Source organism: Haemaphysalis longicornis, unplaced genomic scaffold (assembly GCF_048455015.1).
Source record: "Haemaphysalis longicornis isolate Haplotype H1 unplaced genomic scaffold, Haemaphysalis longicornis Haplotype H1 scaffold_1, whole genome shotgun sequence".
Lineage (NCBI taxonomy): Eukaryota > Metazoa > Arthropoda > Arachnida > Ixodida > Ixodidae > Haemaphysalis > Haemaphysalis longicornis.
The window spans coordinates 354,282,780-354,302,574 of record NW_027526203.1 but is presented as its reverse complement, the minus strand read 5'-3'; the positions used below and the strand labels follow the sequence as shown (position 1 = coordinate 354,302,574).

The following is a 19,795-nucleotide window of genomic DNA, read 5'->3' as shown; positions in this document are numbered from 1 at the left end:
AAATATGACTGATTAGTACCCGTGGAATCACAACAGATTATTTGACTTTCGTAGTCGCCTGCCTATAAACAATACACGAGAGTTATCGGTATTACGCTGTTTTCGCGCACGTGCACTCGCACACACACTTGCACGCACGCACGCACGCACGCACGCACGCACGCACGCGCGTTCGCGCACGCGCACACACACACACACACACACACACACACACACACACACACACACACACACACACACACACACACACACACACACACACACACACACACACACACACACACACACAACACACACACACACGTGCACACACACACACACACACACACACACACACTGGATACCCAAAGCGTTCGAAACAACTTAAAATGCAAAAAAAGCAAAAATAATGTAACAGCGAAAAAAGAATTCAGCACGCTGGCATTCACTCTGCCCGAGATGACAGAACCCTGGGGCGGTATTCTCGAGTTTTGTCCCTTTTGCGTCCCTTTCAAAAGTGTCCCTTTTGGCGAGCCCTGATTGGCTAAAAGCAAACAACCGGAAGTGACATAACGCAAGCGCGGCAAACCTACTGCCAACCTTCCTCCATGCTGCCAACGTCCACTTCTTAACCGGAAGTACGTCACGATGAAAGGGACGCAAAAGGGACGTTTTCAAAAGGGACAGTTACGAGAATACCGCCCCTGGGCTATGGCATTCGCCTTTCAAGCAAACGACCACTAAAGCTGCGTGCAAAGGCAATCGTGGGTGTTAAACAACGTACGTTAAACATTGTACTTGCAGGATCGAGTCAAAATACATATACCATATATTGAGAGTTTTCTATCCCTAAGACGCGTCAACGAAGGCTGATTTACAACTCAAAGCGCAGGCAGCGTCGGCCAGACGAGCCTCGCTTCAACCTTAGGATAACGGCGCCGCCTCGCGGCGTGTGTCGGAGTTAGCAAAATTACACCGCTCCCCTTGCTTCCGCGCAGAATCCAATATTTGAAGTGGTTTTAGCTGGTCTCTGCTGGTTTCTGCTGGTTCCAGCTGGGCCGCTGCTGGTTTCTGCTGGTCCCAGTTGGGCTGCTGCTGGTCCCAGCTAAGCCGCTGCTGGTTTCTGCTAATCCCAGCTGGGCCGCTGCTGGTCCCAGATAGGGTGCTGCTGGTCCCAGCTAGGCCACTGTTGGTCCCAACAGGGCTTCAGTTGGGACCAGCAAGGCTCCAGTTGGTCCCAACTGGGCTGCTATTGGGACCAGCAAGGCTTCAGTTGGGACCAACTGGGCTGCTGTGGGACCAACAAGGCTGCAGTTGGGACCATAATGGCTGCATTTGGGACCAACAGTTGCTCCCAGGACTTCTTGGTACCCAGATGGTCTCTGCTAAAGGACCTACTGGAATCAGCAAATCATTAGCCGAAGGTCGTCTAGGACGTCTACAGCTCAACTTCGTGCTCTTAAAACGAATAAATATAAGCCTGGTCCCGAAACAATTGGAGAGCTGCAGTGTATGTGCCCACTTCGGTCCTTGAGTCCTGGTTTTATATCTATTTCTAGGCATAATATACTCGCCGAATATTCTATTTTCTAACCAAAGAGAAAGAAAAAGAAAAACGGACCCTCGCCCACCAACAATGCAAAAATCGGCCATGCCCTAACCCATGCCCTAACTATGTATGCCCTTCATAAAGCAGCCAAGTCGGAGCGGACCTACAAGCTGGCAATTGTACAAGGAACCTGAATTTGCAGCTTCAAGGTATAAATGTGTTTTTGCCGCTGATTGTTCGTTAACGTACCGGCAACGTTTTTAACTAGCCGGCCGCGAAGCCAACTTGGCCAACTGAAGCCATGCCAAGCTAGTTGTTTCCTAGCCAACATGGCGACGATTACGAAGTGCGGTGGTGTGATCGTGTGTTTGTGCGGGACGAATACGGCGCCAACTGAGCATCTTGTAGCGAAATTCGACATCAAAACAGTCGGTGTCATGTCATCGAGTGTTGCCGAAGATGTTTTTTTTGCCCACCGAACTTTTGTGAGCGTGAACCCGGCCGCATGTCGCGGCGTCATGGTGTGGTACGTAGGACTCGCCGCTTCGTGTGTCTTTGTTAGAGGTCGTGTGTCCTGTGTACTAAATTCCTGATGACAACAAAAAGACGCTACCTGCATCGCTTGTTGTGCAAAGGTGAATGCCGTTCTGATATAAATTCATAATGGGAATGCTGTTCAATATCCATTGTATAAGTTGTCCAGAGGAGTTCAAGACGCCAGGAAATTAATTCGCTGTAAAAACGACAAGGGAAGTGTGCATGGCAGTTGAAACATTTGCTGGTAAATAAAATGCATCTGAATGCATCATGTGTAATGTGTACATCATGCTGTTCTAGCTGGAGGCACATGCCACTGGCGATATATATTTTGCCCACCAAGTGACTAATTCTAACTGGCAGCAGCAAGCCTGTGGGTCCCAACGGGGACCAACAGCCTGCTGGGACCAACAGCCTGCTGGGACCAACAGCTTGCTGGTCCCAACGGGGACCAACAGCCTGCTGGGACCAGGGCCGTACCCAGAAATGTTTTTCGGGGGGGGGGGGGGTTATGAATTTTGGGAAGGGGGTAGTTTTGCTGAAAGCAACAGTAAGTATTGTTTACGTGCTGCCTGGAGAAGATTTCGGGAGGGGTTCGAACCCCCAAACCCCCCCTCTGGGTACGGCCCTGGCTGGGACCAACAGCTTGCTGGTCCCAATGGGGACCAACAGCCTGCTGGTCCCAGCTGCTTGCTGGTCCCAACTGAGACCAGCAGCCTGCTGGTCCCAGCTGGGAATTTGGCCATAAACCACCTCAACGGGGACCAGCAGAAACCAGCAGAATATTTTCTCCTGGGATGGGACGGCCGGAGCCGACCTGCGCCCACTCAAACTCGGAACTAACTCGGACTCATAACTCATAACTCACTCGGACTCAAAACTCAAAATGTACTCAGAGTGGACTCGTGTGATTCCGCCGACCTCTGGTAAGTACGGTGGTCGTACGTTGCTTCCGGAAGCGCTGTTTATTCACCCTCATGCCCAATCCTTATGGCACGTTTCTGTGCTCTGGATATAGTCTCTGTTCATTTCATCGATGGGAAGCTGCCGCTCGGATACGCGAAAACGGCAAGCCGAAAGCGAAATAGGAGCGTCGCGGTGGCGGAGCACGCCCGGTCGTATCGGTAAATTGCTGTTCGGTTCCCATTCGCCGCTGAAACGCATAACTTCTTGCAAGCAAACAGCCGTGAAATCCTGGTGCACCTAATAAATTGTCCCTGTTTCGCGAGAAATTGATACTGCAATAAAGAATGGAGTGCTTTCTGCGCGTAAAAATGATCCGCGCACACGCCTGCCGCCCGGACGCGGTGGTGTTTACACGCGCGCACACCGGCCCGGCTGGCGCACGATGCGGCCAGCGTCGGCCCCATGGCACTGCCTCCGCGCATAGAACGACGCAGGCAGGTGCGACGAGCTAGTTTGTCGCCGCTTTCCAGAATGCAACAAATCAGGCAAACCAAGTTACCCATTTGCGAAAGGGGGTGATACTGTGGGGAAAAGCCATGCGCGGCCGTAGTGCAGGCGGCGACCAAATATTGGCTGTGATTTAAGCAAAAATAGTACGCGGACGGACCGGCCACCGATGGAGCTGGCTGATCTGAGGATCCGAGCGCTTCGAAGCTGGCACCACGGGAGTGTCCTTCCGTATTGGTGCATCAGGCCCACACTCCGTACGGGGATTAGCATGGGATTGACGCTTCGGGTCCTAGCCTCGTTCGCAGGAGCCTAGCGTGCTCCGAAAAGGGCGCCTTTCATAAGGGCGCCTCAAGGAATGTTTCTGAAACGCGCGGCAGCCTTTTCTCATTCTGATCCTTTTCGGGCACTTACGAAAGGCGTCCGTAAGGCATAAGATAAGTTTGCTTTCTGAATACGGAGCCTTTGGTTGAATCACCCATAAGATATATTCAGGGAAACGTTGGCAACAGTTTTTGTCTTTATTCAGGCCTATACTATGACTCTCTTCGTGCATAGATACACTTATCATGCTGCATCCATTCACGGTGAAAGATGCATCATGAACGACTTTTCTGGTAAAGGCAGATTCACCCTCTTTTGCACACCTGAGCATGAGAACAAGTGTAAGATTGGCCTATGTCCCGAGGTGCTTATTGTTGCCGCACTCAAATAAAGCACACTTCAATAAAGCCAGCTTTGAGCAGCGCCTCATTTGATTTTACAATGCAGGACTGATTATAAGAAAATGGAGGTAAGAAGCAACCTTGCACAGTGAATCACTGAAGCCTATCAGTACGCACAAACAGTCACAAAAAGAACAGGCAAATTTTTTGACCTCCTACAATTCCTCCCACAAGGCATGGTAAAGTAATTAGTAGTTTATTTTTGCCCCTTATAACAGCCATAAGTGACATTTGTTCATGACCCTGATTTTTGGAAAAGACGAGCAAGATGCACAAGGCAGAACATCGGCACATTAGTGGTGATGTTCTATTCTGTCTGTCTGTCTGTCTGTCTGTCTGTCTGTCTGTCTGTCTGCGTTTGATGTGGCTTGAGCCAACATTAATGGAGCAGTAGTGCTTCCAGTATTAAAACAAAACTCAACAAAACTCTACAAATACAGCCAGCCTAATGCCAAGACACGCTGGTCAAGCTAGCCAAATTACCTGCCTAAAAAAAAATCTGGCTCTAATCCAAGCTGCAAAGGTGGTTGCTACCTGAACAACTAATGTGATATAAACTTACGCTATACCAAACGGTCGATTAGCTAATCAACCATTTGGTATAGCGTAAGTTTATTATTTTTATAGCGATTATTATTATTATATTTATATAGCGTATATTTCGTTCTGAAATCAAGTTTTAGTATAGTACGTACTATACGCCTCGAGCTTCCCGATCGCTGCGCCGCCTGCCGCCGCTTCTCCGCGTTGTTGACGGGATTTGCGCTGCGTGGCTGATAGGGGCTCGTGCAGTGTTTGGGCTCTGTTTCGCTTCTTTTCGCCTTTCCGCGCCCTAAAACAAACTTGTTATGGTGACGTCTATAGGCAAAGAGCAGCCTAAAGAGAACTTAAAAAGCCGCTGCGTCTTCGTAGAGTACGCGATCGCCTCCAAGAGCTACCTGGGGACGCGGTTCTGCGCGCTTCGTCGCCGCTCTTCCGTGCGTCGGCGGCGGCAGCAACATATCACCCATGTCACCTCCAAAACATCAGGCACAAATAAATTCTACTTTCGCCTCGTTTAGACCTGATGCTGGCACAATGAGAGGTTGGCTTCATTTTGCAACGTGAACAACGAATGCGGCTTCGTTTAGAATATATACGTCGCAGAAAAATATGTTTCGGGGATGTGATTACCCATTCTAGGACAATAACTTGTGCCTTTTATAAGAATATAAACCATGCGAAAATGTTAAGTATATTCCAAGCCTGTGCGTCGTTAAATATGTGCCCACACACGCAATATAGCAAGAACCAAGGCAAGTTAATGAAACCACGGAAAAATAAATGCTGTGAAAGTGCGGAATTAAGAAACATAATAGCTCTAACGGAAATGAAAAAAAAAGAAACAGTGCAGCTTCTGACATGCTAAATACGTATGTTCGTCGAAACTTAAGCCAGTTAGGGTTCACTAGACGCGAAATGCACTGGTATTTCGCGAGACATCGGCGGGGGGGGGGGGGGGGGGGCAGAGGAAGGGGACGCTGTGTACAAATGCGGAGCGGAATCCAGCAATGAACGTTTTAGTAATCCCACACACAAATCTCGCGTTCACTTTCCTTTCGTTATTCTACTTCAACGAAGAGCTGATCGTACGGCGGACGCATTTTAAGTGCAATGCACTTCTTAAGCGACCCTGAACCTGCGTCCACCGGCGATGTCCGCGCACGCGGAGATGGGCGCGCGCAGCCTGGCCGCTGACATGGCACATACCCACGTGGGGGATTGGCCAGGAATCTCCTCGTCTTCCTTGGCAACGGGGGGAGATGGGCGCGCGCTGCCTGGCCGCTGACATGGCACATACCCACGTGGGGGATTGGCCAAGAATCGGGCGTGAGAAGGGCTAATGCACCTGCTTAAAGGAGTACTGACACGAAATTTCAAAGCTGAGATCCGTTCTAGCAATCAAGTACAACGACAACACAAATAGGTGTCTGTGAATAAATGCATCTTTCTTTCTTTGTAGTTGTGTGTGTGTGTGCGATCTCTCTTTCGCGAACATTACCGAACCGCGCAAATTCAACTCGTGCATTCGCACTTTCACATTCTTCCCCTCGGGGAAATGCGGGGATTTTTTTGGAAGTATACAGGGTAGGCTGTCCAACAAGCGATGAAAGGTGTCGTTGGAATTCCAACGACCAATGTGATAAGGCCCTCTGATTTCAGTTTCTGCTTCATTCCGCAGGCTTCCTGTGCCATATGACGATGTTTTGAAGAAGCATTTAGTCGCGGACACGGATTATTTTTTAAGCCCGTCTCCGCGCTGCTCGCAGAGGATATATGTTTGCGGGCGCTCACTTCACGACAAGACGACTCTGTCGTGTGCTGATCCCCAAATATAATAATGCATTGTCCATCGTACTTTTGTTGAATATTCCCGAAATAAACACAGACTGGCTTGTAAATGGTGGTGATCAATATCTGAGGTATAATATTGGCAAACGTAACGTAACTGGCGTGCTGTCGGGTATGAGTGCTCCGCTGATTATGTAAGTGCACAAAACCGATTTAAATCGTAGTGTATAGCCGTAGCACGAACACCTAAGTAACCGGTGGTTACGGAGACACAGGTAGTAAATTCAGGTCAGTGTAACTACAATCGGCTCCATCATAAGCCGGTTCTGCGACGCTGGCCTGTGACACACACCTGTCGCTATACAGACCGAATATACCACACTAAGATCGCGTCAGAAACATTTACACTGTCGTAGACATACACCATTTGCGAACAGAGTGACTGCTCCACATAAACATGGATTTCAAACGCCCGCAAACGGTAAATCTCAGTCGTGAAGGGGCCGCAAAAGCAGCGGCGGCACTGGGGAGCAGGGCGCGGACTCCCGCGGCTGCTTTCAAAACGGGCCGCTAGGGGGATTTCAGTGGCGCCTCTACAGGCCGCGCTCGAGGCGTATACTAAAACTTGATTTCAGAACGAAATTGTGAACACTGTGGTACCCAACGGAATATCGCGTTGCTACGTTAGTAAATACGCTAGCCACAGTCAAATCTATGTACGACTGCAGAGGATCAATAACGAACTGCGATGCCAATCTGGAGCCAAGCGTCCTTGTTCTCTTCTTTCACCAGAAGCATATGTCATAGATAGTGCTTTATTTTCGCCAGAGGCATGTCATAGATAGTCTGATTTTCACAGGGAGAGTCCTATCACGATACAAAAAAGCACCCGCCTAGCAAGTGATTTCATTGTTGCAATAATGCAATAGGAAGGTAGTTAATTTGGACTCCCAAAGAGTAGTGTGAATACAAAGAGCAGCAAAAGAAGCAACCAGCAAGATGGTCAGCAGTGCCACGCTGCCAAAAATGGATCAAGATTGTGCTCGGGAAGCCGAGCGAACGCAGAGGAAAAGGAAGCATCTCTTCACATGCATCTTGTGGATCATCATGTATTGACAGCAGACGGGAATTCCGAATTGTTTACAACTCCCCAGTAAGCTAACTGTGGCAAGTAAATAAATCTTGGTGTAGCGATAGAGTTGTCTTAGCGGCAATCGCAGCATTATTATTCTCCAAGATATCTACACCAGATTAAGAGCTACAGAGCATAGACAAGAAAGTTGGCTTTGTCACAATTCTGCCAGCAGACGCGGACGAAACAATCCCAGAGACTGAGCCATATGCAGCCTCACTGCAAAAGAAGCTTGTAAACATAGCCTGTGCAGCCCGGGGACAACCTCACTCTGCTTTACATGAACGTGCGAGTGTGTGCGTGCCAGAACTGTTTTGTTGATAGTGCAGGGTCTTCCATACCTTTCATCTGTGGCAAACAATTTTGCCTTGCGTTCTTCTGCCATGATGCCCATCATCGCTTGAAGGCGCTTATTACCTAGAAACACATATTGTGTTAGGGGCTAGCGTGTGAAGCACACGCTAGCCCTTTGTCTTGGATACAACAACTGAACTTTTAGGAAGCACAATGCTAGACAGAAATAAACACGTTAAAATATATCTCTAATGTGTATATTTCTGTACGATGTTGGCTTTCTGTTCTGAGTTTTGGCGTTTGGTCTGCTCTTACTGTAATAATTTGTGACAGAATTCATAGGAAACTACATTATTACATTTACAGCAGCAGTAACCTGTTTCGCAACGAGTCAAGTAGATAACCTGGAAATTCACTTACAGCCAACACCACCTACATTCAGTACCTCCCTGCTGCCAGTATGAGCCATGGACCTTTCTGGAAGGCAAAAGGAACCAAGTGTCAATTTGGGGGTGTCTCCATATCATCTCCCTTGAGACAGCTGGGGAACTTCCTCCACACACTGCCTTTACAGCTGCAAGCTGACTCTGCACCCCTTCTGTCACAGAACTGATCCGACTCAATAAACATTTATTTGAGGAAAGGACAGCTCTGTGGCCTAATTGTCGGGATGATGGGTTTATGGCAGTTCAAAGGACGTGTAAACACGATGAGCAAATCAGACTCTGCCTTTCTGAATTATGGCACGCCACTTGACAACATGAGTCATTTCTTGTATTTGGGTGATAAAACAAAATGACACTCGATCTGCACCGATTCTGCACTTGCGTAAGAAACCAAAGTTACACGGCCGCTCTAAAATTAATCTCACGTTTTATTTTGAAGTGCTCAATGAGGCATTAGTATTTGTATATGGCTTTACCTGCGGTGTCAACCACCATTGCAAAGACAGTTTCTTGCAAAGAAAAACACAGGTCCTCAGCTGTGCACTCACCTCTTTTTAGAAGAGATGGGGCTTTTTTCTGAAATGGAACACCTCTTTTAACATTTCTATCATTGCTTTAAATACTGCTCAGCACTGGACACTACGCTAACGATTGCAGTGTTATTTTCTTTAGATACTCCTCAGCACTGGACACTACGCTAATGATTGCATTGTGGGAAAGAGTGGGTAACAAACCTCAATGAGAGACAACAGTCCAGAGAAAGAAACATCCATGCCTTTGACGACATATGGGAGCGCAATCAGCTTTGTGCCCCAGCACCAATGAGAGAGCAGGCCCATTATGCGTAGACGCCAATTCACAGTTATGCATTTGGCTCATCACCACTTACTTTTTTGCCATCTGCTCTATATTGTACCCAAGACCGGTGTCAGAGAGTTGCAACAAAGAGAAGCAGTACAAAATCGGTTAATGGCAGTGAAATGTGACAGCTGCCAAAAATATGTATTTAAATTAAATGCAAAGATAAACAAACTAAAAATTCACGTTAGTGCACTTTGCTGCCTGCTAATATACAGAGTAAGTCTCTTATTTTGGAGGTACTGCTTATATCTTCATTTTATTGTGTTCATTATATAGTGACATTTTGCCAGCCCTTAGATTGCTCGTTCTTGACTTCTTGCGGTAATTAAAAGAAAAATGACGTGAATCACCTGGGGCTTTGTGGAAGAAAATTCTACTTGATATGTCTTACATAAATTTTGGCTCTATGACTAAGCTGTTACAACCGATGCACAACTGTAAAATGTAACTCAACATCCACGATGACACAATTTTCAGGGGCTCTGCTACTGCGTTTCATGCAACTTTCTTGTGGTAGCTTGTTTCTTACCAGCACCTCATGCTGCTATGACAGGTTGCCTAAGTTGCAGAGGGAATGTTGAAGATTATAACAACCATCCACCATTTTAGAAATGTATTTTTTACAAAGCAATTAAAGGCACCTGTATTTGCGATTGACTAGGTTTCTTCAACTGCAACACCTAGAACCAAAGTTCTAATTTTACAATTAGTTGGCTAGTTACAACCGTAAAGCCTCTCTGTAATGTTCACTGAAGCTGCTAACATTGTGTCTGAGGCAGTACCCATACAACAGTGCTTGCTTTTTGTACTGGCTGAATAAATAACCTTATCCATTTTAATGCCTTCGCTTCAGTGCTCATTACGATTCTCTGGCTAGTCAGAAAGAGGATGAAGGCTGAGGATCACAGTTTCAGTGCTCATCACATGAGTGAGAAGCAGGATGTTATAAGGAGCAGGGTGTTCCCTTGATAACTATTACGAGGGCTGGGATCGCATGTGCGCTAGGACCCCTCATTAGGAGTACTCCTCCTTGCAGCAAGTGGGGTAGGACAAAATACCAGTGCCCCCTACCTTAAGGGGCGATCACTGCTATGCCAAATGCCTCCATGATGCAACAAGCAAGGAAACGGGGTCCGTGGCACCGAAAGGGTTTACCAATAGGGTTGAGCAGCCTGCTGGGCATTGCAGAAGCCAACATCGAGGTAGGTAGGCATAGCCCCAAAGAGAGCCCCAGATTATCGCAGATGCACTCCACTAGGCTCGGTCTGCCTTAGCCAGACACTGCATCTAGATGCCCAGCTTAAACACACATCGTTAAACTGGGTGCAATGATCTGGTCACTTTGTTGTGGTGACACAGGATGCGCAGTGCCCAAAACTCAGGCAAGCATTTTTGCTGTACACGAAGTGCACACACTGATCCAAAATGAGTAATGATCCTGATCCATCATGCACCTAATAGCATGGCATGCATCTGTCTACCAAGTTATATGTACCTGCTACATTGTCAGTAAAATACACAATGCCGGGCAATAAAAAATCACATACAAATTCATCATATCGGCCACAATATTTCTTACAGCAACCAGGCACTCCAGTAAATATTTTGTTCACTATTTTTGCCTGATTTCATTTCAAACGAAAATATACTGATACACGAGAATTGTACAACGAACCATTCAACCCGCCACGGTGATCCAATAAAGCATTGATATCATGTAACATTCAGAACAACTTGCTAAAATCGTCTCTATATCGGCACTGTGAACCTCACCTGGGCGATGTTGATCGATTGATGCAGGCTACCAGATGACAGAATTTTTTTTGACAGGCTTTCAGGCACACTTGCAGCAGCCATAAAATCTTTGTAATGCAACATAAACATCAAAAAAAGTTTATTCACAACTTCGTCCAATTGTAAAACATTTATAGCAAGGAATGCTCGTAGAGCTTGTGCCACACACACAGCTTTCTTGTGGATGGATGCAATCCTGTGAAGTGCCCAACGTTAATGCAGCATACCCCGCGAGCTTTTAGGCATTTCCTCCCGTGTAAAAATTCTGTCAAAAGAAATTTCACCACATGGATTGCACGATTGACACGTGGCCTCACAGGAAAATGTAAGCATGCCACGGTGGGCCTACGCTGGGAAGTTGATTGGGAGAAGGCAACTGCTACTGTTGGCTTAGCAGCATCTACAAAAGTTCCCTGCAGTGCATTGTGTTCCCAGATACCACCAGCAGATACTGTGGACACCATATAGATGACTTGCTCCTTTTACCTGGTAAAACAGGTCATATGCAGATAATGTTTGTTCAATGCACACAAGGATTACTTTGATAGCTTTGTCAAAAAAAGTACGAATGCTTGTTTCTGGAAGGAAACATGCACTCTGACTGGCAAAATCCTGCTCCTTCTAATCAGGAACACTTGATCATGAATGGTGACAGGAGTGTTCCCGCTTCGTGTCTTTCAAAAAACTCTGACAATCTCTTCGTAAAGTAACACAGCAAACTTTCAGCTCTTTTGCATCAAGTTTTAGAAAAATAACTCGCCAAGCCAGCTCGGATCGTACCGTATAGGAAATAACTTGTTAGTTATGGCAATAAAAAATAACAGCTGCAATATAATTTCATGATATATTGTCATAAGAGAGGTGGAAATGCATCATGACACTATGGCCCAACCGTCAACGACGACGAGGGAGTGGCTGGCATGCAGCCTGCACGGACTCTGTCATAGCCGCAGGGCAGAGTATTTTTAAAGTGCATTCAACGGATATTCAAGGCGACTCCTTAATTACCCTAAAATGCCTTGTAGCCTTACAATACAACCTATACTGCACATGCGGCATTTGAAAGAAAATCAACAAGTTAGTCACGTGGTTTAATCTTACAGGATCAGTCTTACTTTTCACGTCTTGCCTGGCAGTATCATTAAGGCAGTACCTCACCAGTTGGTATTTTCACTGCATATATCAAGGCAGTTCACATGGCTGCTAAAAAATGTCATGGCTGTATTATTAAATTTTCACATGTGCTGCAGGAGACCACAATCAAACGGGATGGCGACGTTGTAGCGGCACACGAAGCAGCGAATAATAGCTGCCAGCTCACTTGGCCGAAAACCAGAAGAGGAGCTCTTCACTGCACCCTTGCTTATGTGCTTCTTACTATAGTTTGCATCCCTTGTAGTAACAGGCAGTTCAAATACACTGCTTGCTTCAATTATTTGCACTAAACAAGCCCTGTGAAGTGCTTACAAGCAAATAATTCACTAGATATTATTAACAGTACAACAAGCCACAGTTTTTCATTTAACAACCCTATCTATGTCTAGTGTTTCCATTTTTCATTGCCGATATTAAATTACTATGACTTGCAAACAATTCAGCTAGTAATTCATTAAAAGCTTACTTAAAGGGGCCCTGCAGCACTTACCACCGACTGCTCGGAATGTATTTTGGAGCGAAGTCTATTGCAGCAATCTCCTCCCGGAAGATATATAAACATCTGTTCACTATTACCGAAGATTACACGAGATGAAAAATCGCACGTAATCATTCATTCTCAACTCGACCGCAGAACTGCAGGTTGGTCCACAGCGCCGACGACACCCGATCGTCACAAGAAATGTGAGAAATAAACCGTGAAGTTTACCAGCAACAGCCAACAGGACAGCCAAAGTATACAGTCGTGCATAATGAGGAAAATTGAAGAGAGCGTGCTTGATTTTTTTTTGTGTATTTCACATCGATTTGCAAGCTTTTGCTTCACATGCACGTGTAATATTTGGCTCAGGTATTTCTGGCAGTGGAATCTAAATGTTGCGTAGGTTTATTAATACTGCTCAAAGCGTACGTGCTGCAATATCCCTTTAATAAAGCCGCTTCCTCTGACTGCTGGCCGCTGTTAACTACTGCTGATTTCACATTTTGTTTGGTTTGAAACACAATTTTTTTACATTTTAACCATACCAAGTATTGTATGTCATTATGCATTGACAACTTCTTTTTTTGTTGTTCATATATACACAGTAAGTGAACAGCCATAAGCCCCGAGGAGAACACAGATAAATCGTTTTGGTTTCACATGAATTGTGGATGTCTTAAATGTGGATAAGACTGAAAGATGGTTTAGTCTGCCTCGTGAACATTAACACAAATGTTATTAATCAGACGCACAATAAACCTGGTACATTACCATCTAAACTTAATTTCAAGACTCTTGCGAACCTGTTCGAGCAGTTTCCAACAGCAATGTTGATAGTCTCAAAAAATTCTGTACCTCTTCTCACTGTATGCTATTATGTAAATGCAAACACCACATACACAAATTAGTTCCACACTACTAAAAAACATATGTTTTTTAGTGCGCAAGCATTGAGCACTGAAATGGTACGATATAAATTCAAGTAGAGCTATTTCCAAGCAACTCTACGTTTTTAACCTGTGCACCCCATGAAAGTGAGCTTCCATACTGCAAAGACAAACAGACTGATGTTGGGTTCCAAAAAGAACTGGTTATAATTTGCATGCCCAGTAAAATGGAATATTGATACAGCTGACTTGACCACATTTATATGCTTAAAAAACTGCTTTTTAAGTGCGAATGCACTTTATAAGCGACCCTGAATTCCGGCGACCACCGTCCGTCCACATAGCAACAGCTGCGGGTGCGCGCACTCCTCGTCTTCCTTGGCAACGGGGGGAGATGGGCGCGCGCTGCCTGGCCGCTGACATGGCACATACCCACGTGGGGGATTGGCCAGGAATCTCCTCGTCTTCCTTGGCAACGGGGGGAGATGGGCGCGCGCTGCCTGGCCGCTGACATGGCACATACCCACGTGGGGGATTGGCTAGGAATCGGGCGTGAGAAGGGCTCTCCTCGTCTTCCTTGGCAGCGGGGGAGATGGGCGCGCGCTGCCTGGCCGCTGACATGGCACATACCCACGTGGGGGATTGGCCAGGAATCGGGCGTGAGAAGGGCTAATGCACTCGCTTAAAGGAGTACTGACACGAGTACTGACACGAGTACTGACACGCGCGAAACGGTCATCGAGTACGTGGACGCGGCCATGGAGAGTGTGAGTGTGCGTGTGAGAAACTCTGAACCGGTCGTCTTGGTCGGTGACTTTAACGTCGACGTCCGTAAGGGTGGGGAATGGTTGACTGAACATATGCGTGCTAAACACTTCATGGTGTGCGTACCTCTTGACTCACCCACTACCATCAACGGTGGATTCGTCGACCTGGCCTTTGCGAGGAACTGTCAGATACGCGCCGTCATAGAACAACCTCTAACGGTTCATTTCAGCGACCATAAAGCGCTGATCGTGGCGGTCGAGTACATCGATAACTCTGTGTGTGTGTGTGTGTGTGTGTGTGTGTGCGTGCGTGCGTGCGTGCGTGCGTGTGTGTGTGTGTGTGTGTGTGTGTGTGTGTGTGTGTGTGTGTGTGTGTGTGTGATTTCATTCCCTCTGGAACATACACTTTAATTCACCCAGATTTCCAGAGAGGGACTAACGGGGTGTGTGAATCCCCACTTGATCACGCGGTGTGAATCCCCACTTGATCACCCCTCATAGCATCACCCGTGCATTCGCACTTCCCCATGCTCCCCTTCGGGGAAATGCGGGTGAATTTTTCTTTGTTTACATCATATACTCTTCCGTGATCTAAAACAATGCCAGCATCACCAAGGAATCTGCAATCAAAGGGGCAGGCTTTATATGATTACCTGCCTTCTCTACATGATTTGTGGCATAATTAGGAAGCACCAGAAAATACGCAGCGAGTATATGGTGGCTTCATGCCACGGATCAAGTAATGGAGAGGTAAAGGAACCAGAAGTACACGCCCACTAACAATTTAAATGTATCAAAACCAATTAGAGTGCATTGCATGTGCAAGGGCACGTTAATAGTTTTGTCCTTGCCTCAGACGATGGAACTCTAGCTGGTTCACTGGTCAAGATTTTGACTACTTCAGCATTGCCACAATGCTGGCAAGAATTCCCACATGTTATGACAGTTCTCAAGACTACAGGCGTTGATCATTGTGCTTCAAAAAAATGCCAAAAAATCTGTCACAACTGAGGCCAAAAAGATGATGCCAAGTGTAGTTAATTGGTTTACATATTTTTGTTGCATTGTTTTCTTTTCAGTTTTTTTTACAGTAGCCATTATCAGTCGTCGTATACCGATAGAAGAAAAACAATACTGCTTTCAGTTTCAGCCCCAATTAGTTAATTTTGCAAGCCCGTGATCCTCCTTAATTCCTCGTTAGATTTTACTAGCGTCAGCCAACCAGCACAGATTCATCTCTATGGCATCACTGGAGGAAGTGCACAAAAGCCTTCAAGTTTCAACCATCTTTTTTCTTGCCCTCCTATCCTGATTAATTAAGTGCATCTTGAGTCAAAACTTGGATGCTTGTTATTTAGACATAACAGACTACTGATCCTGAAACGTTTCTGCCTTCAGGACAGAAGCGCTGTGTTTATCTCCTCCCTTCTCTGTACTTTCTAATGCACCCTTTCTTCCATCCCAAGTTATGTACCAACCAGCCCAAGTTTCACCCCTGTTGACGTTCCTCGTTAGCATGGCCCTTTCCCTTTCCTCTGGTTTAGTACTGTAATGTCCCTCGCCTCACCTCGTACTGTCTCGTCAGTTTTCTTTTTGTCAAGCAAATTTTTATCGTACCCACACCCAACAGTCTCTACCATATGGTCTGAGAGTGCCGACAATCACCATCATTAACCCCCCCTACCAAACCCAACGCTGGCGCATTGGGAGGACCAGCTGACCAGCTCACACCCTCAAGACCAGCAACGACTGGTGGACAGGTCCCGCCGGGCAGCCAAGGACCAAGGCTTCCTGGGCTAAGGAGCTAGGCCTCCCACAACGGAACTCTTACTGTTGAATAAATGTTTATTCCTCCCCCTCCTCCTCCTCCTCAATAGCAGGCACCCAAGAGCTGCTCTACCTTTCTTGCACATCACCAAACACATGCTTGTTTTTGCAACAGTAACAGTACGTACAATTATCTTCAATGGCCTGAAGGTAAGTCGTCTCTGTCAATAGCAAAGGTTTTCCCAGCTCCACTCTTCTATACTAGAGACAACAGGTCCTACATATGTTTGAATTTTAAGTGCTTTATAAATTTAAAACGAAATTTAAATAATTCTTGATTACATCCCGATTCGAAACAGTTCAAGTGTGCTAGTGTTGAAAGGCATAAAACTTCCAATAGCATGTATGTGAGCGGTGGGTATTTCCACCGCTCACATACATGCTATTGGGTTGACAGCTGCAGTGATTAGGCGTCCCATTTCAATGTCTTGCAAACAACATATGTCAAGGAGAAGGACTTCTGAAATATCCCAAGAACTTTGACTGCATGACATTACAACAAAATATATAAAATGTTTTACCTTTGTTTCTTCATTACGATTTTTTTTGCCATGATGCCCCACCATAAACCATCATCATCACATTAGTTTGATCTTTGAAACGTAAACATTCCATCAATGCTCTTGTGCACACTCAAGTCTCAAGGCGAGTTGCTTCGTGGGCAGGTTTGCACAACACTACATTTGACAATGTTAGTTGTACAATTCCTGGACAAAATACATATGACAGTTTAGTATTCCAGACAGCAAAATGAACAAGATGCCGGGGGTAATTAACCCCCTGGTTGTGTGCCTACCTGGTGTCATATCTCTCGGTATTTGCCACTTCCGCCATGTAGACAAAATAAAGTTTGTTTTACTCGAAAGATTTTTGCGTTTTATAGTGCCCCCAGCGCTTGTTCAAGAGCGAACGATGCCGTATTCACTGAGAAATTAATCAATTTAGGTTAACATTTTTATTCTCACACCAAATCGTGTGTTTTCGTGACGCCTGCCATGAAGTCACAAGGGCGGGTATTCAAACGAACTTCCAGTGCGTCATTAGGCTCTGCAGCCTTGCTACCATGAGTCCCCCCAGATGGCGCTATCATACTGAGCCGTGGAGCAAGGCGAATCACCTAGAGTGAAGGAATATAAATAGTTGGTAGTGTGGATAAACGAAGGGGATAACTACTTAAGAACTCACGAGGAGCAACTTAAGGTTAAGGGTAAGCGAAACGCAGCTATAATGAAGCATAGAGCTCTGTGGGGGTGTAACAAATATGAAGTAGTAACAGGAATGTGGAAAGGAGTAATGGTTCCGGGTCTCACGTTTGCGAATTCTGTACTCTACTTAAAATCAGACGTTCTATCAGGCCTTGAAGTAAACCAGAGAACGGTAGGACGTTTGGCCTTAGGCGCGCATGGAAAAACAACTAACGAAGCAGTTCAGGGAGATATGGGCTGGGCGTCGTTTGAAGTTAGAGAAGCACAGAGTAAAATATGCTTTGAGATGAGGTTGAGGGCAATGAATCAACGAAGGTGGGCAGCTAAGGTTTTTAGGTACCTATACTTGAAAGGCGTGGACACGCAGTGGTTAAGAAAGACTAGAAGGCTAACGATGAAATACGGAAAGAACAGTGGAGAATCCAAAACAGCCAAGGTAACCAAAAAAGAGGCAAGGCAGGTTGAAACGAATAAATGGAGGGAAAAAATGGAAGCTAAAACGTCGTTAGAGATGTACAGGGCTGAGAAATTGAACATCAGAAAGGAAAATTTCTACGATAATTCCCAGGGCAGTGCTTTGCTTTTTGAGGCTAGAGCAGGTTGCCTGCGAACTAAGAGTTTTGTGGGGAAGTAATCACAAAATGATGGGGTATGCATGGTCTGCGGAAAAGAAACATAAACTATGCGGCACATAGTGTTAGAATGTGAGGGTATCCATCCAAATCTGCATGAAGGGAATATTGGGCTTCCAGAAGCCCCAGGATTTAAGGGTATCACAGAGGAAGTTAACCTCAAGGCTGTCGAGGGGACGAAAAGAAGATTAGAATGCTGGTGGACGAAAAGCAGAGAGGGGAGTACTGCCTAGGACAATTACCACCTGTAACAGGGAAAAAAAAGTATTTCGTGCCTAATAAGCTTTAGTGCCTGCCCTAAGCAGCGCTAGCATTAAACCGAGTGTGTAAAACATGGTTATGTTAGTCCTTTTTGGTAAGATGACATGTCATCACACCGCTTCAAAGGAGAAACCAATAGCAATCATCATCATCATAATCGTGGACCGTATTCTGCCCTTGCTTTTTTTACCGTATTTGCACGTAGCTTGTTTTTGTTACTGTAGAAAGTAATCGTTTCGTGAAACATATGGTATGCTTGACAAACAGGGTCAGGTAAGACAACATCACTTACGCCAATCGGCCAGTGTTGTGTAAAAAAACTCCAAAGCGGTGGACTGCTTTGCAGCTAAAACAAGCATAGTGCACCTAGTACCAACAGGAGCTGTGCGTGAGTACTTCTATGTTTGTGTATTTTAGTAACTTTGATTGTTTACCCCACCATTCTTACTGCTGTAAAATAAATATTCATAACATTTAAGCGCAAATAGGTCGTTAGGCAAGCTTTATAAGCCCTGCCTAATTTGCGTTTGCTATTGCCGGTCTCAGCCAATCCACAGCTGGGCATGTGACATAATAGGTTCTGTAGCGGGAAATGAGCGAGTGGGTCGCATGTCCATTCCATTTTTTTTTCAATTATACAGCTTATTTGAGCGAAGTACACGTCAAATGTGGTACAAGTATGATTCTAACGAGGCAATCTTTCGAATGAACCAAACTTGTGTTTTCTCTTCAGGGCTCCTTTAATATATATCTGACTTTTTATACACAAGGATAAATATCACAGCTGATAATGAGATTACACAGTTGGCCAGATATGCTGTGGCAAGGGCGACAAACTTTGCACGATACATGGCCCCATTACGAGACTTTCATGCGAACAAACAATTAAGTGAAATGTTTTCACCTTTCTGAAACAAAATTTTGGTTTACATGTGGTAGCATCATTACCAAGAACCACCTTCCTCAGCTCTTAATATTACTAGATGATGCTCTAGAATTGTGAGAGCAGATTTTACAACACACAAGGATACGGCCAATGCAGTGGTTCACTCCAGTGATTGACTTGTCCCCCAGCTGGGCTACTATTCTCGCCACAAGGGCTACAGACACCACGAAGGCCTTCATTCCTTGTCCTGCAAAGCAAATATTGCCACGGTTGCGACACTGGGCTACGGACATTCTTTTGCTACCACTCACACCTGCTGCATTGACTATACAAGTGCGAGCCTGCAAAATATTGGCTGTGGTGTAACACACGACGCCAATCTGGTTGGGGGACACCGTGGTTGGGGGCAATGTCCGCTTCTCGGATTGTCTTTTGAAGTACGTCTATTATATGTTCCCAATGCTGTATTGGAGTGTTCCTTAGCTGGAAGCCTGAAGGCAAATTACTTAACGCAAGGATCTCGGCTTCTTCAACTTGTACATCTTAAAGAGCCCGCACAGCACCAGCTAGCAACTTGTTCACGTTCTCTTTAAATTCGGTTACTAGAACCAAGCTGGTGACAGTCTGTTGCAC

General features: G+C 45.8%; 1 pseudogene; it reads right to left on the bottom strand.

Moving 5' to 3' along the window:
• Window positions 1–4,296: 4,296 nt before the first annotated feature.
• LOC144159933 (putative tRNA N6-adenosine threonylcarbamoyltransferase) lies at window positions 4,297–19,401 on the bottom strand (annotated as a pseudogene).
• Window positions 19,402–19,795: the final 394 nt, after the last annotated feature.